Below are 27,770 nucleotides of genomic sequence, written 5' to 3'. Positions count from 1 at the left end.
GTTTGCCGTATTATGCTATGTTTCTTCCTTGTTTTTTGTATCTACTTCACGAATTGGGTTAGGGTCGACAGTGCGAGACCCACCAATTGGATTATTCGATCTTTCTGTGCAATTACTTAGCAAGGGTGGAGGATACAACCTCATCAGGTTGCACCTGACACCCCATCCGACCAAGTGGCGCTTAACAGGTTAGCAATCGTAGATGATAAATGGCGTGAGGCTTGGCAAGTCATCATGGCATGGCAGGGTGCGAAGGAACATCACTTCTTTATAGAGGAGGAGGATGACGCTTAAACGATGGAGTTAAGGTAAGTTTTTAGTTTCAGTTCGTGTCTACTTACGTCCCAAACACTTTACTTCTTGTAACCCCATAACGGGTGGAACTCATATAGAGTTGCGTCTGTTTTTATTTTTATATATTAGTATGTTTTAACCTTGTTTTGCAGATGTTCCCAAATTTCACGCGTTTCCATGGTATTTTTCTACTCTTTTTATTTCAACACTTTGACGACAAAGATTGCTTCTTGTTTGGGGGTGGCATAGAAACACGTGTAATTAATGCATCTGTTAGGATATAGATATGTACAATATGCACTTGTTTTCTAGTAAAAATTCAAAAAAAATTTAAAAATTTAAAAATATAAATAAAAAGTTTATGTTATACACTTTGGAATATTGGTATTGTTTTCTTTCTTTATGCTCTTAATAATCTAGAAGTCTCACGTAGCTTTTGCATTAGAATAGTTTTTAGAAACTTAGGTTAATATGTAGATAATAATCTTTGCATCTTTCTATAAATATATTGCATGAGTATCTATGATTGTTTGTCAGTAAGTTTCAGAAATCTAGGCTAGAGTACTTATTCTACAAATCATGTGAGAATATAGCCTAAAGCATTATATGAGTTAAACATTTGAGAAATGACACAAGGGAGAAGTAAAATCCGGATAGAGAAATCACACATCCACTTGCTTGATCACTATATCATATCCTAAGCGAGAATTTAGGCCCTCTTTGGATCTATATAGCTAGAAATTCAAACCTATGAATTATTTTCCGCTAGTCGCCCCTCTGAGCCTTTCTTTAGCATTTCATAAACCGCAAATCCTTTACCTTTTTACAAAAACAAAACAAAATAAAAAAATCAACCTACCCATTTTAGAACGAGTCTGAGAATAGAGATGAATAATAGAAAAGGGAAAGACCTTTGAAATCAAGAATTTTTTAGTCGTTTCAAATAAGAAAAGAATGTTTCCATTTAAATTAAAAAATAAGAATAAATAAAGAGATAGAACTCCAAAAACAGAATGAAAGGAGTCAAAAGCCAAAGAAAAAGAAAAAATAGCTAAGGATGGAAACAAAGTGTAGAAGCAAAAGTAAAGAACAAGGTTTTCTCTAGTTACATAATATGAATACTCTATTATCTCATACTTGTCCTTTTTGAATATCCATTTCCTTCCTTCTTAAACCATCTCCTAATCCCCACAGCACCTAATAAACACCTCTAGCTCAATTAGGAATAGGTTAGTGTGATAGTAAGTGGCAGATGTGTTTGATCGACTTCGGCTTCCTTGTCTGTCATTGAGATTGTAAGGTAAAGTGTGTCCACTGCACACTGGAGTAGCGAAACTTGAGCGGAAAAATCAGAGTGTTTTTGTCTTGACATTTATGTGAAGACCTACTTAAGGACGCTATTCCAAAGTTTCAGAAACGGACCTGTTAGTATATTTCATAGTATTACTCATTGTATATATGTTTATACGTAGATGATTGATTATTATGCATATATTAGCTTAGGCTTCGACTTGATTATTCTGTATTCATTGCTAGTGAGATGTATAGATAATTGAGACAATAAATAAGGAAACAATAGTTTTATTTCTTAGTCGTTGTAGTATAGATGAAGTTTGTGAGTACCTTCACTGGAAAACTCTCATGAGGCTATAACTCATCCACTAGGAAATTCCTAGTGGTTTAAGGCCTTGTTGCATATGGTCAATGCAATCGCACTCGGCAAAACGAGATTAGTTAGAACTCCATTTTTGGTCACTTATTCTAATTTCTTATATTTGCTTGAGAACAAGCAAAATACTGTTTGGGGGTGGTTTGATAAGAGCTCAAAACTCTAATTTTAACCCTTTAACAATATTACTTTTTGACAAATTATGTGATTAATAAGTAAGAGTTAGTACTGTTATCGTATTCTTATGTATTTCAGGCATTAGAGTTGAATATGTGCAGAAATGCGCCCCTTGTGCGAGATAATGGAGCAAAGGTTGGTTGCTAAGAAGTTCTATGATAAAAGGCCAAGATTAAAGGAGAAAAAGCCTTTTTAAAGCCCGGTCAAAGCTGAAAAGTCAAAGTCAACGCGGGCAGAAATAGCGCACAAAAATCAGTAGAACTTTCAGAAGCCGTATATTTGGACTTAGACCTTGGAATTAGGCCTACCTTATGTCAAAACGTCCAGCTCGGAACGAGATTACCAATGGTTCAAGCCTTGACCCAATCAGAGGAGCAGAAGTGGACGAAAAGGCTATTGAAGTTAAATCGTGCTGAAAAGGTCTCTGTGGACTGAAGAAATTGGGTTTTGGGCTCGATTTTCCGGCCCAAAACATGGCTCCTCAGCCCATGCACGAAATTGTGGATCTTGTCTCCTCTATTTGGAATACAGAAGGCTTAGCTCTAAAGCATATAGTTTTTTAGTTAGCCTATATCCAATAACTTGTTTTTTAGATCTAGTTTTTACATTCAATTAATTAGTTTTAGAACAAAGTAGATTATTATTTAGAATCAGATTTAGTTTTATAATAAAGTATTAGTTTTTCATTTCAATTTAGTTTATTGATTCAATTCTTATTTAGATTTAGTTGTCTTAAATTGATAATTAGTTTGTTTTAATTTGATAATTAGTATTCATAATCTTAGTTCTAAATTATTTTTAAATTCAGTTTAATCCATTTTGAATCTTAGACTATTGTTAAATTAGATTATAAAGTTTAATTATTTATTCAATAATGAGTTGTTATATTTATTATTGTTTATATATAAATGATAGTATGATGATTCAAGGCTAAAACCTCAATTATAGGGGTTTGAGGAAGCCTTGATGAAACTTGATTTCGATTAGCATAGAGTAGTTCGTAATGTTTCATTCCATTTTAGAAAGTAATTATTTCACCATGAGAATGGGTTTGATTGTTTCACATGCTAGTTGTTAGTTGGTAGAGAAGTTGTTAGTTGGTAGAGATTACCATGAACAATTTTGGATTAGAAACACCCAGTTGTTATGCGGAAACATTACAAATCGGATACGACAATTCTTCGTTAGTAAATTAAGTCGAGTTAAAGTGGAATCAAGTTCCCCTAATTCCTCCTCATATTGTCAAGTTAGTATTTATGTAGTTTGATTTATATCATCTTGACTGTTGATTCACCATAGTAGTTAAAATTCAATTCCATTACTCTCATTGACTTTGATAGAACTGATAATCTTAGTTAACGTAAATTCTAAAGAACTAAAAGTGGAACGAACTTTCTATTCCAACCATATAGCAATAGCATCGAGAGTAGAAAACGTTGATAACATAAGCATAAAATAGTTTTAGTTTTACTTACGTTTGAGTCTCGTCGCTTATGCGTAGGTAAAACTAATTGTTTTACATTTTAACAAATACAAATAACTGCTTAGCTTGGGGACTGCATGATAGAACATATATGTTTCAAATTTGTCACTTAGAGACTATTTTGTTACAAGGTTCTACAGTGGTGGCCATGATCGAGGCAAAGTTACCCTAGCAACTATTTTGGCCAGCCTCCACTTTTATACCAAACTTTGGGGCCACCATGTACCAATGATATGTGATCCACATTTGATTTTTGGTTAAATGTTTCATACAGGATAGCAGTTCAATTCTGATCCAGTTAGATTTTTTTGATTTTGATCTAAGAAGAAAGGTTATGGGCTTAATTATTCAAGGTCATCGTTGATAAGCACAAAAAAATATAGTTTAAACCCTTTAAGAGTATTCTATTTCGGCCAAGTATGTTTATAATAAATAAGAGTTAGTACTGTTTACATGTTTTTGTGTATTTTCAGGACTTGAAGTTGATTAGGTGACTAAAGACACCATATTTGTATGGAAAATGAGTCAAGATGATTACTGAGGAAGTTCTATGTTTAAAACTCAATAATCAAGAAGGAAAAAAGTCTTTTCAAGCCCAGTCAAAGTTGGGAAGCCAAAGCCAATTCAGGAAAAAAAAAAGGATAAAAAGCCATTAGAGCTTCAAATGGGCATATCTTTGAACTTGGGCCTCGGAATTGGGCCTACTTTATGTCAAAATGGCCGGCTCGAAACCAGTTTTCCAATGTACCCAGTCTTGCCCCAATCAAACCTATAAAAGTGGATGAAAAGAGCCCTGAAATAATTTCCAGCAGTAGTGGCCCCTTTAGACTTAACCTAATGGACTGTGGGCTCACATTAGAGGCCTAAAGTCCCCCTTCCAGGTCCATGCATGAAAATTGTAACCTAATCCTCTCCTATATAAAATGATTAAGGCTAGCCTCTCAGAAGATATATAGAATACAATCCATAGAATATAATAGATTAGGTTTAGTTTAGGTTAAGTAGTTTTGTAGTGTAGCCTATGTAATGTCTAAGAACAATTTCTCTTAATTGTTCCAAGATCACTCGAATTAATGCTCGTAATTGAAGATGAATGGTGGATATGTAATTTGAATGATTAAAGAAGATTGATTTAGGAATCAAAAGGTGTTATTTAATGAAGAAGTGATTACACACTCATGATCTAGCTCTCGATACTCACTCTCTGTTTTTAGAAAATGAAAGTTATTCTCTCTCTTTCGATCCTGTTTCCTTCTAGAACTTCTCTTTATATAGTGTCCTCTCTCCAATCGCTAATCAACGCGTATCCATTGTCTTTCTCCTTCTTTTCTCGCTCAATACCTACAAATGTTTGAAACAACCACGAAATATACCGAGATATTGACCCGTATGTCAATATCTCAAGCTTTGAAATTTCAGATAAAATGTTTAGAGGCACGATATTTGCCCACTACATCACCCCCTCTCGAAATTTTGAAATTTCACTTCAAATTTCAACTTTTCGAGAAATCGTTATATCGAAATAAACATTTTCACATCTAGGCCCGGATAACAACCTGGCCCAAGTTTGTTATCCCACTATCAATGGGGATAACAATAGGGACAGCTTTAGGAGAGACATGTAGCGAGATTACGTAAGTGGCTCCCTAATCCTGTACCCTTATTTCTTACCGAGTATAGTAAACAAAACCCTTCTCCAAGTTTTCTTATCTTATTCTAGCGCCTTTTTTTCTCACTTTTGGTAAAATCTTCCACTACCTACAGTGGAAGTTCAATGGTGGAAGCAAACACCTTTCTCATCTTTTCTTTCTTCTGCTGGTAAAATCCTCCACTGGATGCAGTGGGAGTTCGCAGTTGGCAAAAACAAGTTTACCTTTTGAAGTCAGTTCCCTCTGAGTTCGATGGCATCGGTTCCATTTGGATTCAATAGTGACCGACATCAAGTAAGGTTTACAAGGTCTTCAGATGTTGGTGGAGTGGAAACATCAAGACAAGGAGAGCTCAGAAATAGTGTTTCGTCCACCAGGGACTCGTATGTTGATATAGGTCGAGGTAAGATGAAACAAACTGTGGACATCTCAAGTCTTCCACATCCAACGCGCAAAGGAGATAAACCGGAAATTAAAATCCCCTGAGCTGCGGTGGAAAAAGGCATAGAAGCTTGTAAGTTTGCATTAATCACTAGGCTGGAAGCTAAATCTCTGAACCTAGACACCATCAGATCGGCAGTCAGCACTGATTGGGGATTGTCTGCAACCTTCAAGCTTTCACCTTTGGGGAAAGGATACATTTTGTTTAGATTCTCTAATGAGGAAGACTATAATAGAATTTTCTTTGGTGGTCCTTGGTATTTGCAGGGTCAACTGGTCAGATTCATTAAATGGACACCAAACTTTAATATCCAAACTCATTGACAAACATCTGCGTTTGTTAGGGTTAAGTTTCCAGGATTGTCGTTTGAGTACTGGGAAGTGGAAATACTCATGAGTATGGGACGAGGTCTTGGCTGCCCGATTCGAGTTGACCTGAACTCGCTGGAACGAACGAATTGATACTATGCCAGCGTTTTGGTTGATATTGACTTAGCCTCTCCAATCCCAGACCAAATATTTGTGGAAGTGCCTGAACTAGGGATTGAATTCTGGCAGAAAATCCAATTTGGATCGATTCCTAAGTTTTGTAAACACTGCAAGTGTGTAGGGCACTTAGTTGCTGAATGTAGGAATGCAGCAAAGGGAAAAGACTCAATGCCGCAAACTACTACAGAGAATGTAAACAAGGCATATGATAGAGGCAAAGAACCAGAAGAGCATGATTTTCAGGTGGATAGGAACAGAATGTCGAGGAGCCAAAAAAGGAGATTAAAGAGAAACAAGAGAGCACAGGAGTGGAGACCAAGGACGACACCAGCCACTAATAGCTCAGTACCTGAAACAAGCTATAGGCAAACACAGGCTGGGGAAACTCAGGCAGAGCAAATGGAGGCTGCTCAGAATGCTTCGGAAGTGAGTGTTGCAATTCTAGGGTCTGGCACCATGGATTCCTCTATGATTGTGTATGCTGGTCATCAGGAAAATAGAAGGGATAGAGAAGATCAAAGTTAGGAAGCAAATCACGAGGAACCTCTCTATTCGGTCATGGAATTAGAAGATGGTAATATATATAATCTGGAATCAGGAAGAAACCATCTCCTGACAGATGTACATGACACTGAGGACTCGAATATCTCGGAAGTCGAGACTGAGCATTTTCACGATCGTGTTCAGACTGATGAAGTGATAATGGCTGAACCTGGTACACCGACTGTAGAAATACCAACTGGTGTTACAACAAGATCGGGGAAACTATGTGGAAAGAGAGGACCTGATGTTAGTAAACAGAAGGAATCGAACTAAAGGAGTAACAATAGTGGCAAGAAAAGTAGGGGCAGACCTAAAGGCTCCAAAAACCAGAATCATCGATGATGACATCTATGTGCTTCTGGAATGTGAGAGGTGCAAATGAGGTTGCGAAAGCGAGAGAAATAAATAAGGTCAGAGTAGAGAAAAAACTTAGTGTTTTTTGTTTGCTTGAAATCAAAGTCAGGCAAGATAAATATGATCTCATCAGAAACACGTGTTGTCCCTTTTGGGAGCATATGAATAACTATAATAAAGATCCTTCTCGCCATATTTGGATATGCTGGGATCCTTACCTGATGGAAATTAATAAGATATCAGAATCTGATCAGTACATTCACTGCAAGGGGAGATTCAAACCTACTAACGAAGAGTTCTTTTTAATTGCAGTGTATGCTAGAAACACCAAAAATCTTAGGCAGAATTTATGGAGAGACTTAATTACCATTAAAAGTTCAGTGAACTTGCCTTGGTGTACAACAGGAAATTTTAACAACATCACCAAAGCGGAAGAAAGAATAGGTGGGAGTCCAATGCACCCAAGAGAAGCGGAGGACTTTGTAGAATGTCTGCTCAAAACAGAACTATTCGATCTGAGATTCGATAGGTTTTTTTACACATGGAACAACAAGGTGAAGGGCAAAGGCAGAATCATAACCAAAATTGACCGATGTATGGTTAATAGTCTCTGGGAGATGGGTTTGCAAATTCCAAGGCAAAATTTCTGCCCCATGGTGTTTCTGACCACTCGCCTATTCTCCTCCTTCGGTATGATTCGGAGAGGAAGGCGACACCTTTTAGATTCAAGAATTCATGGCTTGAACAGCCACAGTTTCATTCCATCCTTAAAGAAGTGTGGCTGAGTCCTATTTTCTCCAACCCTATGTATGTTCTAATGTAAAAACTTAAGATTCTGACGGAGAGGATAAAGCCATGGGCTAGGAATAATTTCTCAAATATCCATGGAAGAGTTCAACAGGCTAGAGAGGAACTATATGACATTCAGAGGCAGCTCCAATCAAACCAATTGGACCTTTACCTAGGACAGAAGGAACATGAAGCACTGCAGAGGTATGGTGAACTGGCAGGTATTGAAATCTCTGAAATCAAAAGCAAGCAAGATAGTGAATGGATGTTAGAAGGTGATAAATGTACAACTTTCTTCTTTAAATCCTTAGAAGAAAAGAAGGCCAGAACAGGGATATGGGCTCTCCATAATTCTCAAGGGAATGCTATCACAGAACAAGCATACGTGACCAAAACTATCATCGAGTACTACACTGCTATGCTGGGCACTGAGGCAGAGGAGATAAGCGGAGAGAACTTCTTCAACCAGTTGCAAGTCCGAAATACCATCTCTGATCACATGAAGTCTATCATGGAAGTGGAGGTTACAGTGGATGAAGTAAAAAATGCTCTCTTTGAGATGAAAGAAAATACAGCTCCAGGGCCAGATGGGTTCACCCCAAATTTCTTTAAGAAATGCTAGGATGTAGTTGGTCATGATTTCTCTCTAGCTATTCTTAATGCTTTCAAATTTTGTAAATTCCCTAGAGGAATTAATGCCACTTTCTTATGTCTTATTCCTAAAGTCACCAACCCCACAAAAGTTGAAGACTTTAGGCCTATAGCTTTGTGTAATACCATTTACAAATGTACTTCTAAGGTTATTGCAAATAGAATTAAGCTAGTTATTGATGACTTAGTTCAGACTAATCAATCAGCTTTCATTCCTAACAGATCCATTCAGGACAATATTCTGCTTTCTCATGAGCTGCTCCAAGGATATGACAGGAAGCACGGCACACCTAGATGTACCATTAAGTTGGACATCCGGAAGGCATATGATATGGTCAGTTGGGAGTCTATCAAGGCAATGATCAGGACCTTTGGATTTCCAAATAATATGTGTCAATGGATTGACATGTGCATTTCATCCCCTACCTATTCTGTCATGATTAATGGTGTGCCAGAAGGATATTTTAATGGAGGCAGAGGAGTCAGACAAGGAGATCCCTTATCTCCATATTTATTTGTCCTCGTAATGGAGATTCTCAGTTGTGTGATTAAGTAAAAACTCAACAATCGACTTATTCAGTATCATTCCAAATGCAAAAAGGTGAAGCTATCTCATCTTGCCTTCGCTGATGATGTTCTTATGTTTTGCAAGGGAGAGATTGCATCCATACAAGCCATGAAAGAATGTCTGAAAATTTTCAGAAGTGCAATTGGGTTACAGATCAACAAGCACAAGACAACTCTTCTTGTGGGAGGACTAAATGATCAAGAGGCGAGTGCTCTGGCCAACATTTTAGAGGTTGACTTGATCAAACCTCCAGTGAAATATCTAGGACTTCCTCTCATCTCTACTCAATTGGGTATCAAGGAATGTCAACCTTTCATCTAGAAGGTCACCCACAAGATTACCAACTGGAAATCAAGATTATTATCTCATGCGGGTAGATTACATGTAATAAAGTCCATTCTGCTGTCTTTTCACACATATTGGGCAAGAACCTTCATTCTTCCCAAGATAGTACTCGAGCAAGTGGAAAGTATTTGTGCAAAATTCCTTTGGACTGGCACAAATAATAGAAAAGGGTTGCACCAGGCGAACTAGAGCACAGTTTGCCAAACAAAGGAAGAAGGTGGGCTGGGAGTTATGAATGTTCACAGATGGAATATGGGTGCACATTGTGGCCTAATTTTCAAATTAGTCTCTAAAGAAGACACCATCTGGGTAGATTGGATTTGGAAATAACACATCAAAACCAACTACTTTTAGACTATGAAAGTACCAAGAGATTGTTCTTGGACGTGGCGAAGTATTTTGAACAATAGAACCACTGCCAAGAAATTTATCAAATACTCCATTGCAAAAGGGGAAGAAATGTTGTTATGGCATGACATTTGGTGCTCAAGATCACCTCTGTCAAGATTTGAAGCAATGGTAGAATGGGATTTTTTTCATTTGGACTAAAGGTCGGTGTTATCATTTCGATGGGGAGTGGGGATCGATGCAACTAACCCGATGTAGTCACAAACCTTAAATGAGGTTATTCAAGAGGTGGACATCAACAGTCATCTCGCACAAGATCAGATAGTGTGGACGCCACATCCGAGTGGGCAGTTTACTTCACACAGTGCGTATCAGGCCCTTTCACCAGAGAAGGAAAAGAAAAAATGGCAAAAGCTGGTTTGGGGCAAGTGGGTTATACCTAGACACTCTTTCTCTACATGGCAGCTGTTCTCTCAAAGTCTTCCTACACAGGACAGACTTGTGCAAAGGAAAATTTTCCAAACTTCAGCTTGCTGCTTATGCAACAATAGTTGAGAATTTTTAGGACACTTGTTCTTTGAATGTTCGTATTCCAAGGAAGTCATATCTAGAGTCAAGCGCCTTCTCGGCATTATCACTGATAACAAAACAGCAAACAGAGAGTGGTCGTCGATACTTCGCATATGCAAAGAGGAAGAGCTGGGAGAGATGTACAAGGTTTTTTTCTGTGCATCAGTTGCATACTTATGGAAGGAAAGGAATGATCGTAGATTCCAGCATGTAGCCAAGACAACGCAAAACCTTTATGAGAAAATGGTAAGGGATACAAGGAACTATTTGCAAGTCTTAAGACCATAAATCAATGATTCGGCAAGAGTTAGAAATCTTTTTCAGAGACTTAAGACCAGATATAAGATGCGAAGGCAAATAGAATGTGTGTGGAGGGCTCCAAATGATAATCGAGTGAAATCCAATACCGATGGAGCAGTGAGTAGTAAAGGAGCAGGACAAGGCGGGGTAATAAGAGACAAAGAGGGACAGGTGCTAGCGGGGTTCAGTGGTAATGGAGGTTTGGCATCTGTGCTGTTTCAGGAAATCAAAGCTATCGACATATGCTTACACAGATGTATAGCAGAAGGCTACAAGGAAGTGGAGGTTGAGTCTAACTCATTGAGAGTTGTGAACGCAATCAGCAAACTGGAGAAACCTCCTTGGTTCTGCATGGACATGATTAAAGCTATAGATATGAAGAGATCTAAGTTCACTTTTATATCCTTCTCTCATGTTTATAGAGAAGTGAACCGAGCTGCAGACTATTTAGCTTCTCATCATGACGCATCTAACTTTATTGTATAGTTTGTCCCTCCACTAGATCATAGATTGCAATGTATTGTAAATGATGATGCAAGTGGACAAACTTATGTACGAAACAGTTGAATCAATACAGGTGGGGCTCTGCCTAACCCTAGTTTAATTTTGGAAAAAAAAAATAACCTGGCCCAAGCTTCAAGTATAAAAGTTTGAACACACTGTTTCTCCTTCCCTCACCTTTTCAACTTCTTACATACGCTATCTAGAGAAAACGAGAAAACAGTATACTCCCTTCGTCTTCATCCTTGTAATCATCTGTTCTTCTCTAGAAAAACAAACGTTTGCAAGCTGTAAGGTAAGCTCTTTACTTTTTGTACTTGTTAAACTAAAATGAACATTATCATATAATATTTGAAAGAAGTAAATCCGACAGTTTAGGGCTTTGAAGATTTTTTAAACTTGAAGATTGCAAATCTGTGTACTTTTGTGTTATATAAAGTGGAGAACACTGTATTATTCTTGAAAATGCTCAAAAGTTTGCATCTTTGTATCACTAAAATGGTCTGTGTGTATAACCATCTGTATGTTGTTTTACACATCAAATGTATCGACTGAAAACCTCATTATCGATACTTCTGATATCTCAAACTGTATTATTGACGATGTGCTATATATATATTAAATTGACGATACTAAAAATACCTTTGTCGTCACCTCTTTGTTTATAGTCATCATGATGGCAAGTGAAGACACTCTTTCTAATGTTAGAACCTATAGTGAAGATGCTCATTCTGAAGATAGAGCTGATAGTCATAACTTTACCTCCACTTCTACTAGGAACTATCGACTTAATACCTCCTGGGAAATGGATTATGTTGTAGAAGGAATTCCTTGTCATCCTTTCGAAATTGTTTCTTCTGAATCTGAACGCAAGACTGTCGAAGATACCAGTTGATGGAAACATGGTCTCAACCCATTCTTTATCAAACGGTCGAATCTAGCTTTGGTCCAAACTGCCTATCGAATTCCCCCTTCCTTTTACCTTCAACATTATGCTGGGAATCGAAAATATACCAAATGCTAGAGTGGTAATAAGAAAGCCATCATTGTCACTGTTGGCCAAATCGCTTCAGGGTTGAGATTTCCTCTGACAAACCTCAACCATGAAGTTTTAAACCATCTGAACATTTCCCCTAGTCAAGGCATGGGTAATTTCTGGAGGTTGATATTTGTCTGTAACTATTACAATAGCCACCTCTCCCCAAAAAAGTATGAAACTTATAGTATCAGATTATCCGACATTCTTCTTAATTATAAATTTTATGAGAAACATACTGTATATTTTTATCCCAAAAAACATTCAAAGAAAGAGATTGTGGGTATCCTCTGAAAAAATTATAATAGCGATAAGGAATGGACTTTGTACCCTATCATAGTTTTTGGCAATTGGGAGAGTTCCGATACTGAAGCCACTCCTCCTCTGAAACATCGAGTATTCAATTCTTCAGGTATACTGTCCCACTTGTTTATTTTCGATATCTATATATCATAATTCCAATCTGACCTAACCCTGTCTGTATCTTTTCAGTTCTCCTTCCTCATTTTGACAAGGTTCGTGGGATTTGAAGAGAGTGATAAGAGCCCAAAACTGTAGTTTTAACCCTTTTAACAATATTACATTAGACTGATTATGTGATTAATAAGTAAGAGTTAGTATTGTTATCGTGCTTTTGTGTATTTCAGGCTTCGGAGTTGAATAAATGTCAATTCATTACTAAGTAGGCACTAAAAGGAGCTAAAGTGATTGCTATGAAAGTTCTATGAAGAAATCCCAAGTTTCATGGAGAAAAGGCCCTTAAAAAACCCAAGTCAAAGCTGTTAAGTGAAAGTCAAACCGGATTAGAAAGCTGAATAAAAGTCAATAGAACTTCAAAAGGCCATATCTTTGGACTCAGGCCTCGGAATTAGGCCCATTTTATATCAAAATGACTGGCTCAGAAAGCTCTTTCCAATGGTCTAGGCCTTGACTCGATCAGAATAGTATAAGTTGGTGAAATCATGTGCTACAGTAACACGACTAGAATTGAAAGTCTTGGATTTACCCAATTAGGTTATGGACTTGATTTATGGGTCCATAACCTAGCCAAAAAACCCATGCACGAAATTGTAACCTAACCCTCTCCTATATAAAGAGGGTTAAGGCTAAAACAAAGTAGCTACTCCCTCTTTAGTTTAGAATAATTTAGGGTTCTCTCTCTTTCTCTCTTTTTGTAGTTTAGTTTAGGTTAGAATAATTTAGTTTGTAGCCTCCATTAAATCCTTCAATAAAAACCCTTAGTTTAATATTCAATTCTTGTCTCTTTAATTTAATGTCTTCATCTTATTTTTTTGATATTGTTCATCCAATGAAACTAGGCTAAAAACTCCATTAGAGGAGGTTAAAAAAGTCATGTGAGGATGATTGCTTGTTAGAATAGTTGTTATTTAGAATAGAATTTCAAGTTCATTATTATGAGTGTTTAGAGATAAACATCATAATGATGAACTAGAGTTTAGAACCACCATCAAAGAGATTAGTGGTGGAGCTAAACTCTCATGCTAGTGGAACCTTGATTCGAGAGGACTTGGTATTCACTAGGGATCAATATTCGATTCGATGACTAACTAATAGCCAATCGAATTGCATAGTGGAATTTCCCTCCTCTATGTTCTTCCAATTCATTAAATTCACCTTTTAATTGGTTAGTTAAATTAGTTTAATTTATAATTAGTTTTAGTTTAAATAAATCACTTCACACATTACTCTCACCATTGTTATTTGTGTTTGATTAATTGAATTCATTTATGTCTTGCTAGTTTAAGAGTGGAATGATTCCGTACTCTATATATTGTATGAATATATATGTGAGAGTAGGAAATAAATAATTGATACCGTAAGAATGAAATTAGAGTAATCTAAGTAAGTTTTTACGGGTTATCAGAGAGTACGCAAACTTTTGAAAGGATCTGATGAAGAAGTCGATGCCAAAACTAGGGCTAATAAAGAAGGCAACCTCATCGCTGATGTTCAGCTTGCAGACATCAATAATTATCATCCCCCTTTTTATGTTTGTATAGACCCCCACTTTGTGCCTCATTAAGCCCACGAATCCAGCTCAAATCAATTAAGCCCAAGGGCTTAATCCTAGCTACACCCAATAACTGGTCTATTTATGAATATGTCTAGGTTCATTATTGTAGAAAGATAAGGATAGAAGTTCAAAGATATAACAATTCTTGTGACACAAACAAACACAATCCTCTTAGGACTCAACCTCTTCATTCATATAAAAACTATTTTTTCTCATAATGTGAACTACGTTGAAACTTGATCCCTAGAGAATAGATCTTGGGTACGTAGGCAGCCATTATCTCAATTTAGTTTCATCTCCCCAAACATCAAATTCCTCTATTTCTTAGTGCGTTCTTTATCATTTGCTCTCGTTGTGTTGAAGCAGGTTATTACAAACCATAATTGGTGCCGTCTGTGGGTTTTTTAGAATCTATTATCACATGAAACAATCAAGATGGTAAGCACAAGAAGCAGACCAAATAGTCAACATATTCCTCCTACCAAAAGGAATTGCAACCCTCGAAATTCAAGTCAGCCAATGCAAGAACCGTTGAACAATCGAGTTGCTCCTAGTGGTAGGATCAATTCTCAACATCCAACTGCAACAGCACCACCGCAAATAGCAGTACAAACTCTGCTGCCACCACCCTTAAAAATCTTGCAATAAGAAAACCTACAAGTCAGTAATCCTCCACGCGGTCTGCCATCCGTCCATGTCGATCCTTCAGTTGACATGGATATGGACATGGACATTACTCTCACACCAACTAACAGAAAAGGTGATAGTAACAGCCAATTCACCCCTAATATGGTTGAGCGTGAGTTATGACGAGTACAAAATTTAAATAGGAACTTGAGAAGGAACCTAGAAAAAAAAGGCAAAGGCCGGTGGACGATGTTGCCAATTCAACAACATCAAGGCGACCACGTAGGGACGCAGGCCATTCCAATGTAGGGGACCGTCTTGAAGATCCACTTCATTGTCCTCAGCAACGTGCTATTTCTCAAGTACAATCAAACAGTGCACTCTCTAAGAGTAATGACCATATTACCCAAACTTATGGGGAGACTCAGATTGGTAGGGATAACTACTACGTTAGACATGTCCGATCTCAAAGGGAAGATTTACCTCTAAGAAGCAATTTTAGGGAGAACCACCATCCGAGATATGTCCTACATGACTGGGAAGGCGGGCATCACAAACAAGAGCAACAAAACATGGAAGAACGGTATAATTATACTGACTACCCTACCAAGGGTGACTACTGGCCTAAATAGGCTGGTTATAGGGATAGAGAAAGACAATCACCAGTCGGAGCTAATCATGCGTACCACCAAAGATCTCTAACTCTAATAAGAGACAATGGAACGTATCCTTCTCCACATGGGCACAACCGGGGGCATCTAGTTGTTCGAGCCAATACTTTAACTCTAACAGAACAACAGTTAAAAGAGTTGATTGCAAAAGAACTTAATGATAGAGAGTCAAGGGATGTAAGAATGAAAAAATTGACAGTCAATGATGGCATACTTGATAAGTTTTCGCTCGACATTCAGGAAGCTTACCACCATCCCGACTTCAAACTACCCGATTTTGAACTTTATGATGAGTCGGAAAGAGATCCTGGCTTGCATGTTCTATCATTAAAAAATAAGCTGGATTTATGGGGTGGAGATGATCCGCTCATGTGTGAGCTCTTTCCATCAACTCTAAAGGGAGAAGCATTATGCTGGTTTAGTGAGTTGCCTTCAAGATCAATTCACCAATACAATGAACTAGAAAATTAGTTTGTTAATCATTTCTGCCACAATTGCAAGATGCCAAAGGATATCGACTCACTTATGAACATCAAGCAACAACGTGATGAACAATTACGTAATTTTGTTACTATGTTCCGAAAGGCAACAACAGATGTTCCAGAAGTTTCTCATAGGATGCTTCTTTTCGCCTTTAAAAAAGCATTATATTATAAAATAGATAGAAGTTCGAATTTAATTATAAGGGATCTTTACCACTCTCTAATTAAATATGTCCCTAAAACTCAGTACGATCTGTATGTTAGGGCTGAACAACATATACGTATCGAGGAGAACCTATCGGCGAAAGTAACAAGAGACAAAGATATTCGAAGTAAAGATTTTTCTGACAGCAAGAATTCTAAGACAACGCAAGGACAGTCAGATCAACAACATCACGATGGAAAGAATGACAGTTAGAAGCAAGTCAATTTCAATTGTGATGGTAAGACTCTACCTGAGCTAAAACTGACCCCGTTCAATGCCAAGTACTTTGTTATATATGAGAAGTTGAAAAGTGGGAATATTCTTTCCCTGCCTTATCCGCTTTCAAAAGACACCAAAGGTACAAGGGACAAATCCTTGTGGTGTAAATTCTATAATGACTATGGCGGATTCAGAAATTAGTGGATAAAGGACTTTTAAGCGAATATCTTACTAAAAACTCTCAACAGCCAGTCGCTACAACTTATAAGCATGTAATTAATGTTTCCCATTCTCATGTTGAGACTCTTTCCAAAAGTCAGAGTAAGAATCAAAAGCATTTAAAAGTTAATTATGTTGGTGAGTTTAACCGTGTCAACAAAGTCGATTTTGTCAAAGGAATCCAGACCGAGACTTCTGAAGAGGAGCCCCTCTGATTCACTGATGACGATCTCCTTGGTGTATATCACCCTCACTATGACGCAGTCATAATTATTGTATCTATAGGTGCTTCTCGTGTTCAATGGGTAATAATCGACACAGGGGCCACTTCCAGCGCCATTTTTAGTGGATGCTATTCTCAGATGCAACTACGCGAGGGTATGATCATCACCGAAGACAATCCTATCATCGGTTTTGATGAGACAACATCTTCAGCGGTTGGAAAAATCACCTTACCAATCAAATTAATGAATAAAGAAGTTGAGCTCGATTTCTTATTGATGGACTGTCGTTCCCACAATAACGTAATTTTGGGCAGAGATTGGATACATTCCATAGGTGCTGTAGTCTCCACATTTCATCAGTGTGTCAAGTTCCCATTCTCTGGGCATATTTGCAAGGTTCGTAGTGACCAGGTATCTACCCATGCCTGCCATGACAAAGAAATGGATGACTATAAAAAATTTGAAGTTCATGGTAATACAATCCTTGCAAGAGCCCCGCCCAAGTTACAGTTACCAAGCAGCGTGCCCTCCATCTATAATATTGAGGCTCATGTGAAAGGGTCGCCTACATTTCATCGACTTTTGGAAGTACAAGTAGGAGATTCAGTAGAAGAAACCACGTTTATTTCCGCCGAACTTTTGAGTGTAGAGCAAAAAGAGTTGGTTTCCCTTTTACAACGAAATAAGAAATAAACGTATCTTAGCTTGGAAAATTAAGGAAATGTCGGGAATAGACCCTTCTGTTGCCTATCATAAACTTGTAATTGATCCAAGTTTTAGGCCAGTTCGCCAAAAACTAAGAAGAATGGCACCTGATCGGAAGCTTAAAGGTAAGGAGGAGATTGATAAGCTACTTGCAGTGAACTTTATCTGATGAGTTACTTACCCAAAATGGCTTGCTAATGTTGTCGCAGTGCTGAAAAAGAATGGACAAATCAGAATTTGTATTGCCTTTACAAATCTTAACCAAGCTTGTCTGATTCATCCGTATCCATTGCCACGAATTTCCGAACCGGTGGACGCCACTTCGGACTTCCAACGCCTATCTTTCATGGATGCTTTTTCAAGGGACTACCAGATATCTTTGAATGTAGATGACCAAGACTTCACCACCTTCATCACCGACCAAGTCATTTTCTGCTACACTGTTATGCCTTTTGGTCTGAAAAATGCCGGTGTAACCTACCAAAAGCTTGTTAATACAATTTTTTCCGATCTGCTTGGAAAAATAGTGGAGGCTTATATCGATGATATAGTCGTTAAATCGAAGCTTACTGGTGATCATCTTTCCTATCTTCAACTTGTTTTTGATAGGCTTAACAAGTATAACATGAGACTCAATCCCGCCAAATGTTCTTTTGGCCTCTATTGCAGAAAATTTCTGGGATACCTCATAACTCGTAGAGGTATTGAGGCTAATCCTAATCAGATACGTGCCATTATTGATATGCCATCACCAAAAATTAAGAAAGAAATTCAACAGTTTACTGATCGTCTTCCCCCTCTTCATAGATTTATTTCTAAATATTCCGATCGTTGTCATCCCTTCTTCCAGACTTTAAAGGGGGCGGCAACTTGGAACGTTGATTGTGAGATGGCATTGCAACAACTAAAGGAATACTTGGTCAGTCCTCCTATATTGAGAAGTCCTTCAACGGGTACTGGCATATACCTAGTAGCTACAACTCAAGTTGTTAGTGTTATTCTTTTCGTTGATGATGGTTGACCCGTCTTTTTTATCAGTAAGACTTTAATCGGAGCTGAGTCTCGTTATTCAAAGATGGAAAAAATTGCATTTGCATTGGTTTATGCCCCTCACCGATTGAAACCATTCTTCAAGGGGAGGTTGGTCAGAGTTTATACTGAGTATCCCTTACGCAAGATCTTTCATAACACACAGGAATCAAGCAGATTAGCCTAATGGAAAAGTTATCTTAGTGCATATAACATTGTCTTTGAAAGTCATACTGCTGAAAAAGGGCATGCTCTGGCTTCTTAATTTGATAGCTGATTTTCCGATTGATGATTCTCCTATTGACGATTTCTTGCGCCAGGAAGAATCTATGGAAGACATTCTGCTGCCAATAACTGTGGACGATGAAGACCAACTTGAAAACGGAATTCCTAATACCATTGACCTATGGATTGTTTACTCAGATGGATCCTATAATAAATATGGGTCTAGAATTGGATGCGTTTTTGTTAAACTCGACGGAGAGAAGATTGAGAAATCTATGCGACGTGGCTTCACCGCTTCAAATAATGAAGCCAAATATAAGGCTTCCATTTGTGCCATGAGAATAGCTTTGAAATTAGGTGCGCGAAAGCTCCAGTTATACACGAATTCTCGCCTTGTTGCCAATTAGTTTGGCGGGTCTTTTGGAGCAAGAGATGAGCGTATGGCGGCTTATCTTAGTTTGATACATACCCTTGCCCAAAAATTTGATAGCATCTCTATCACTCAAAGACCCCGAAATGACGTACGTCATGCAGATTCGTTGGCTTATCTCTCAGCCACAGTTAGGAGCGAAGAGTCAAGACAAATCACTGTGGGGTTTTAGAAAGAACCAAGCATTGACTTTACCGAAAAAGTGTTGCATGACTTGTATGTACATGAAAGCAATTACCTCTTTTGCTTGTACGCAACAGCGAAGTACGACCCACGTATAATCGCACCAATCATGACTTGAAAGCGGAAAAGAGAGATGGAAAATTCACAACATGACCGTACTTTGGATCTACCATCAGAATCCATAGATCCATTTGTTCCTCCTGAGTTCGCTCCAGAAAAAGATATTAAGTTGGTACATGAAGCAGATGGTAGTCCTGAAGTTCCCGATATGATACTATCGGAGCCAGTGATGATCTCCGATGAGCAAGATTGGCATCTCCCTTACTTCCAATACTTGCAAGTTTCTTCACTTCCGCCAGAACCAAAACTTGTTGAAAGAATCAAACGCGATTCATGGAAGTTTTTGGTGATATCTGGTACTGACGGAGGTTTGTAATTATATCGCAAAGGCTTTAACTTAAACCCTATGTTGCAATGCCTATTAAAACAGGAAAGACTTCAAGTTTTGGAAGAGATTCACTCTGGCTTATGCGGAAGCCACTCCAAGGGACGAAGTTTAGCTCATAAGGCTATAACACAGGGCTATTGGTGGCCAGAGATGCAAGAAGATGCAAAACACCTATTTGAGAGGTGTGACCCATGCCAAAAGAATGACAATATGAGTAAACTCCCTGTTACTGAGTTACATCCCATGCTTAGCCCATGGCCATTTGCCAAATGGGGCTTAGACATTATTGGCCCTTTACCTAAAGCTCTAGGCAGTATACGATTCCTACTTGTGGCAACCGATTACTTTACCAAATGGATAGAAGTGAAACCTTTGGTTCAAATCCATGCTTCCAACGTCAAGATGTTTTTATGGAAAGACATTGTCTGTCATTTTGGCAGCCCTACTGCACTTGTATCAGATAATGGTAAACAGTTTGATGCTGAAGAAATTCGTCATTTCTATACTAATTTGAAGATACATCATAACTTCTCCGCACCTTATCATCTGCAGGCCAATGGGCAGGCCGAAGCCACCAATAAGGTGATTTTAGCCAACTTAAAGAGATGTTTGACTGGAGCCAAAGGGAATTGGGTCGAGTTACCAGCTGTCTTATGGGCTTATAGAACAACGCCAAAATATTCAACTGCATTATCACCTTTTAACCTTGCAGATGGTGTTAAAGCAGTCTTACCTACATAACTGATCTCCAATACATCTCAGTCAGTTGTTGTTGAAACAGGATCCAATACCAATACTTTGGCTCAGTCAAAAGCTATTATTGATAAGGTTCGCTCTGAGGGACTACAACAGCTTATTAAGTATCAAGCTGACATGAAACAAAACTACGACAAGAAGATCCGTCATAAGTATTTTGCTCCTGAGGACTAGGTTCTATGTAGAAACCCAAAACTTATTGAATCGAGAAAGTTTGGAGAAAATTGGCAAGGACCCTACATCATCATAGATCGTCCAGCATCTAAGGGGTCATATTTCCTCCGTACTGTTTCTAGAAGAATGATAGAGAAGCCATGGAATGCTTACCACCTTCGCAAGTTTTACCGTTAGAAAATCTTTTGCATTTTTGCATTTACTCCATCAATAACAAATATATCCATCTATGTAGTTCGTTCTATTTTATCCATCAATAAAGGCATTCAATTTCCATTCTCATATGTTTGATTGTCATTTTACATTACTCTATTCTTCTGTACTTTTCCTTTTAACCATGTCATTCATTAATGTTAATTTCAGAGAGGTCATCCATATTATGCCTTCTTCGGTCCAAGTAAGTCGCATTCATGCCTACTTGAAGGAAATCCGAGTCAATAAGATGGTTATTCTTGCTCGATACGGTTATTACAATACTCCCAAATTACAATATCTGTGTGAATTCCACTACTAAGGCAACGAAGTTGTATTTTAGTTTGGTCCCAGTGCAAGGGTGTCGACCTTGCGCTTGCGGAAACTCAAAAAGTTGTCAGGCCTTGCCTCACGTTCGGTACAAATATTTTGACACCTGAATAGCTAGGTTCATTAAGGATGATCATGGCCCCTTTGCCTCTCAATCACACTTTCTCCTATGGATTTTATATTGGGGGCGTCTACATTCCCCTCGTTATATCGCTATTATATTTTTCTATCCATACTACGTATCAACTTATGCAACAAACAAGAGAACAACAAGAGGATATATTATTATCAAATTCTTGTTAACGCTTCATGTTCATTCAAGTAAGTAGTATTTTTCCTACATTTATTTCAAAATCAACATTCTATTAAGTTCCTTCTGGAAAAAGCACACCTTTTGGAGCAACTTTAACAATCTCCATATACATCAGATATAGTTTATTATAGATCTTCTTTCTCTCATCATTCTCTTCCAAAACATATGTCTTCTGCATAACTGCTTGCATCCTTTCCATCTCCTTATTTCCTATCTCTAAAGAAGTTTGTGTTAACAATTTCTTGTTTTCCATATTTTCTTTCTTAGCATCACTTAATTCTTTTTCTAACCCCAACACTTTTGCAGTCATCTTTTCATTTTTTTTCTTCTTGAGTTTTCACTCAAGCTTTCAAATCTTTTAATTCTTCAGTCCTTACAGTGGCGTTCTGCTCCTGTTCTTCCATCTCATTTAATTCTTCCATTATTCTCACTACCTGAAACATTAACGTAACCTTACAACGCATGTTATAGATAAATAGATAAACAAATAGAAAATTAATTTACCTCATTCTTTTTCTCCCGTTGCATGCTAGTTGTCACATGGGTTAAATTGTGGGATTCACCTTGTGTTTTGTGATTTTCCTTCAATTCCAAAATGCCGAATCCAACCTGTACAGTATCGTCTTTCTTCTCTAAATTTTTAGCCACTATTTTCTCCTTTTCTTTTACGCTCTCTTCTCTCCCATAGTCATCTTCTAAAAAAATTTATGTTTCACCGTCGTCTTTTAGTAGTAACTCATAGTCTTTTCTCCTTAACGTTCTCTTCTTTTTTGAAATATTGTACGCATAAAAATGTGTACCTAGGTTTATAAAATTGATTTTAGAGTCGCCACTAACTTTATTAAGGAAAAGTTGAGTAAAACCTATGTGAAGGACTAGCCTTCGAAACTAGATGATTATTGGGTTCAAGAGTCAAGGTACAATGTGGGAAGTTGTTAGGCACCCACGCTCGCCTGGTAAAACCAGCCTTTCTTCAATTAAGGTGTAATATATTAAGATAGATAAATGAAGAAAGTTTGAAATTTTATTACCAAATTGTATGATCTTCGCTAAATTATTTAAAAGAAAATAAATATATACTAGAGTAAAACTAAAAAACAAATAATCCTAATATGCAACACTAATTAAAATAAAAGAGAAAAAGAAAGATGTCACCTTGTTTGGAATATTGCCTCATACTTGATTATTGATTGATTGATTGATTGTTGATGAATGATGATGAACTTGATCTTGAATTGACACCTTTGATTTTTGGATTGAAATAGGTGATTCAGGAGAATAAACAACTTTTGGAGAAAATGAGCTTCTACTCAGGATCGAAGAGAAGAAAAGGAGGCTAAAATGAAGAAATAGAAAGAAAAATGAAGAACATTGAAGAAAGGAAAACTACTAGGCTATTAGCTATGAATAACTAGTTGAAGATCCTTAGCTATGAATAACTAGTTCAAGATTATTAGCTCCGAATCACTAGCTCCAGATGTTTTTTTATGAGTGAATGAAACTCATATTTATAGTGTATGGGCTTGGATTCCAATATGGCAAAGAGTTTGATCTAATGGCTAAGTGTTGATTAAGAAAAATCCAATGGCTTGATATCTTTCTAGATGCACCTCCTAATTCTGGCCCTTGATTCAAGAGGTGGAAAGAGAGGTGTGATCTTAGACCTTGATTTCTAGATTTTGTAGATGGATTAGGGCAAAAAAAACCCTAGACGTCCTCAATATTCTCACAATCTTGAGTTTCCAAACATGGCTCCAAAATGGCATATTCTCTAGAATATGCTTGATTTTAAGGATCAAATCAAATCAAACAAATAAGGAAGGTTCTCTAGGGTTATGGAGGCTTGAGAATAGTCTAGAAACCTTAATGAAAAGTTCTAATACGAGCTGGATCCACAGCCCATTAGCACATGTCCAAATCCAACCAAAAAGGCCCGTTTTGACCTTTTTCTTAACACTGCAAATTTCCTTTGACTGGGTCAAAATTAGGCAAACTCTTCTTCAAAAATATTATTCAATAATCCATTAGGAAGGCCCATAAACTCTTAAAAATACCCTTAGGTTGAAATCTTACTCAAAAAATGTATTGCACTGAACAGCGCGCACAACAGGCTGAAACGGGATAGGACAAGATTAGGGTTTCTGAAATCCAAAAGGAACATAGGCAAGCTTGTACTCATTTCAAAGGATTTTATTAGGGGAATTCAAATATGAAATAATCTCATCCAAAGAAAAAGTGGAAAAATCGAAATCTTGGCTCCAAAGGGTTACAGGGGCATTTTAGTCATTTTCAGCTCAAAATTCAGAAAGCAACGAAACTTCAGCCATAGCTAGAACATGATGAGGAGAGTCTAAAGACGCTAGTAGAAGATAAAAATAAAGAAGTTTGATGTATAAATGAAGACTCTAGAATGCAAATCACCTTATATGATCATATTTAATTCAAGGCAAAATCGTGAATGAATTATGTCTGGGGAGCAAAATAGGGTGTCTACAGTTGCCCCTCTTTGGCGGAGGATGCTTGCAACTGAACAACAAAGCCATGGAGACAAACCATTTTTGCCAAGCTCCAGCCAAAAGATCTCATGCAATTTTTGAAAATTCTTTTGAAAAAGATTTTTGGAAGAGGGCATTTCCCTGGATATTTAAAATCTTCAATTTTTTCAAGTTGTTTGTGAAAGCACAATTGAAAATGGTTGTCACTCAAAAGAGGATGGTATCGTACTTTACAAATATGTGTTTTACGTCTTACATTTTTTCAGTAGTCAACCAAAGGTATCACTCCTTCTAATGCGTGTATTTTACGTCTTACATTACATCAGTGTGTACCAGGATAATGGCGCTCAGGCCAGACACTTAGGCTAAAAATGGTGATTGATAAGGATGAAAAACTTTTTGAAATCAAGGGACAAATTTTTTGAAATCTGATATTTTCAAATTCATTTTGGAAAACTGGTGAAATCAAATGGATAGATCAATTCATTCATGATTTTGACTTAGATTAAAGATTCTCATATAATGGTGATAACCAAACACTGACGAAAGACTCAACGGGGAGACTAAGAAGATCCACTGGGGATAAGAGGTTCTAAAGATGAGGGAAGAAGACACAGAAGAACACTGCTGGGGAAGATCAATGACATGCTGAAGATGAAAGATGGATGTTAGGGATAGTGATGGTGATGTTCAAGTTCAATCAATCAATTACGTTCAAGTATACTTGGATTGGAAAAGACTGTCACTGTGAGTTCAGGCTGATCCCTCCATGAGGCTGTCAGTAAAAATTATCATTGTTCTTGCGAACAATTTTTATGTTGCACAATTTGGTTACCGAAATGATATTAATGATCAAAAGGTCGCCAGTAGTGCAGTAGAAAACAAAAAACTTGACGAAAATTTTCTCATACTAGAGGGTAAGAACCCCATGATACTAGAAGTATTCATCATTTTTAATTTATTTATTTTCTTTTTTTGAAAGTTAGGTCAACTGTCAAATTGGTCAAAACCGGGTTAACCTGAACCAAACTGGTTGAACCAGGCCAAACCGAGTTAACTAATCTGGGGTCAGACTTATACAAACCCAAAAGGAAACGGGTCAAAAGTGTTAGACTATATTGGACAAACTAAACTAACTCGATCTTGTATCAAGTTAATTTATTAAGCCCAAATAAAGGGCCATAGTCCACCGCCTGTGAGTACAATCCCACTACTGCACAAAACTTCTTATCTATATAACAAAGAAGGGAGGAGTGGGACGACAAATTCCACCTCATAAGGTGATATTTTGTCGTGCCCCCCCCCCCCCTCACCATAGCCACTAGATTGTTTTCTTGGGGTGAGTTAACAAGTTTTTTGGGGTGAGTTTAAAAAAAATTCTCACCTCACCCACCCTACCCAAAAAAAGTGTAGACTGTTTTTGGGCTAAACATGGGTAGGGGGGATGTGGTTGTTGGGCTCTGGAAACATGAGTAGGGGGGACGTGGATGCACCAAAGGCGTAGCGATATGTGTGTCGCATTACAAAGGGGCGGATGTGCGGCCGTGGCACCGGGCGGTGTATCCGCGGTCGCACTGGAAACATGAGTAGGGGCGATGTGCATCGGGCCCGGCCGGGGCGCACAAATATGTGTTGTACCGGGGGCGGATGTGTGTCAATGGCGCCAAAGGCGCACGTATCTATGCCATACGGGGGGCGGATGCTCGTCGAGGGCGCCGAAGGCGCGCGTATCTATGTTGTACCGAGGGGCGGATGTGCGTCGGGGTGCCGAAGGCACGCGTATCTGTGTCGTACGGGGCAGATGCGCATTGGGGCACCGAAGGCGTGCGTATCTATGCCGTACTGGGGGGCAGATGCGCGTCGGGGGCACCGAAGGCACACATATTTGTGTCATACGGGGGGTGGACCGGCGCGCCAGATTCTGCGGCCGCATCGAGGGGCGATGCACATCGGGGCGCCGGAAGCGTGCGCCAGATCGGTTATGACGGGAGGCGGATGCGCGTCAGAGGCATCGAATTGTGCCATACAGCATGGGCAAATACTAGTTTAGAAACAAGAAAGGAATCATAATAATAAGACAAAAAGAACTTTTCAGACTCATAAAAGAAACCAAATCCTCCGCATTCCCTCTATTTTTTTTTTAGAAACAGATCCACGTACCTTCCCAAAACATGTGAACACGTACTGTGATGACCTCCCACACACAAGGGCATCCTTGTGTGTGCTTACGGTATTACTCCGGCTTTATTCCCTTTGCTTTCCTTGTACAGCTTATCAACACTTTCCATTTGTGATTTAAGGGGGAGCTTCAACTTCTAAAACATGGACCAAAGGAACGCTATATATAGGCATGAGGATGGGAGCAAAGGAACGCTATATATAGGCATGAGGATGTGCATAAATATTGGGGAAAACGATATCAATCGATCCCCACTAAGATAACTTGTACTTAGACAATCTACTACTTCAATCAAAAATCCAATCTTCCACTACAACCAACAATCACAATCCTAATCTATGGATATAACTATCACAAACAGGCAATAGAAATATAAAGCAAATAAAACATACCACAGCACAAAGATGGAACTTGGTCCGGCCAATGATGTCTACTTCCGTAAGAGCTAATCCTTTTATAAGTATGAGAAGGAAGATTATAATCACTCCTCTCAAGTCTTTCCACCTTACTAGATCACTCCTCTCTCCTTACAAGCTTTTCTCTTTGCAAAGGTTTTTTCTCAATTTTGATTTCTCTCAATATTGAGTTTCTATTCAAGACTTAGTTTTCCAAAACCTAACTTTTGTTTTTATAGTAATTTAAAATTTCGGCGCGTCTGCAAAATTTCGCGTTATTGTGGAGAAAATCAGAACTCGACTTATTCAGGCATGAGCGCGCGCGCGCCCTCTTATTTTCCCAGCTCAAAAAGGCCAGTAACTTTGTTTCGTGAGAGGCTAAAAAAAACTATCTTCATTTTCACGGCAAAGGCGTGCCCGCTCAGACTTCTTCACACAAATAGTATTGTTTCTCTCCTTCATCCTCATCCTCATGTGAGGGATAACTCGAACAATCTCCCCCTCCCGAACAGTGAGGGGGGATACCTCCATGCATTCACAAATCAACAGGAGAAGTGTACTACCATTCTGACGGTAGCACAACAGCATCAAACTTACCTTTCGGTAAGACTTTGGTCATCATATCTAACCCATTCTTGTCGGTATGGATCTTCTCAATGCACATATGCTTGGCTTCGAGAACTTCTCTAATCCAATGATAACATACATGTATGTGCTTGGATCTAGAATGAAAACTTGGATTCTTGCTCAAATGGATGGTGCTCTGACTGTCACATAGAACTACAAACTATTTCTACTTTAGCCCTAGTTCATCGAAGAACCTCTTCATCCATAGCATCTCTTTGCAACACTCAGTGGCTGCAATATACTTGGCTTCTGTAGTGGAGAGGGAAACACACTTTTGCAACTTAGATTGCCAAGAACTGCTCCCCCTGCAAAAGTAAACAGATAACCAGAGGTGGACTTCATAGAGTCAACATCACCTGCCATATCTGCATCTGTGTAGCCTTCAAGCAAGGTTTTACTT

Source organism: Coptis chinensis, chromosome 2 (assembly GCF_015680905.1).
Source record: "Coptis chinensis isolate HL-2020 chromosome 2, ASM1568090v1, whole genome shotgun sequence".
Lineage (NCBI taxonomy): Eukaryota > Viridiplantae > Streptophyta > Magnoliopsida > Ranunculales > Ranunculaceae > Coptis > Coptis chinensis.
Note: the sequence above shows the minus strand (reverse complement) of the source record.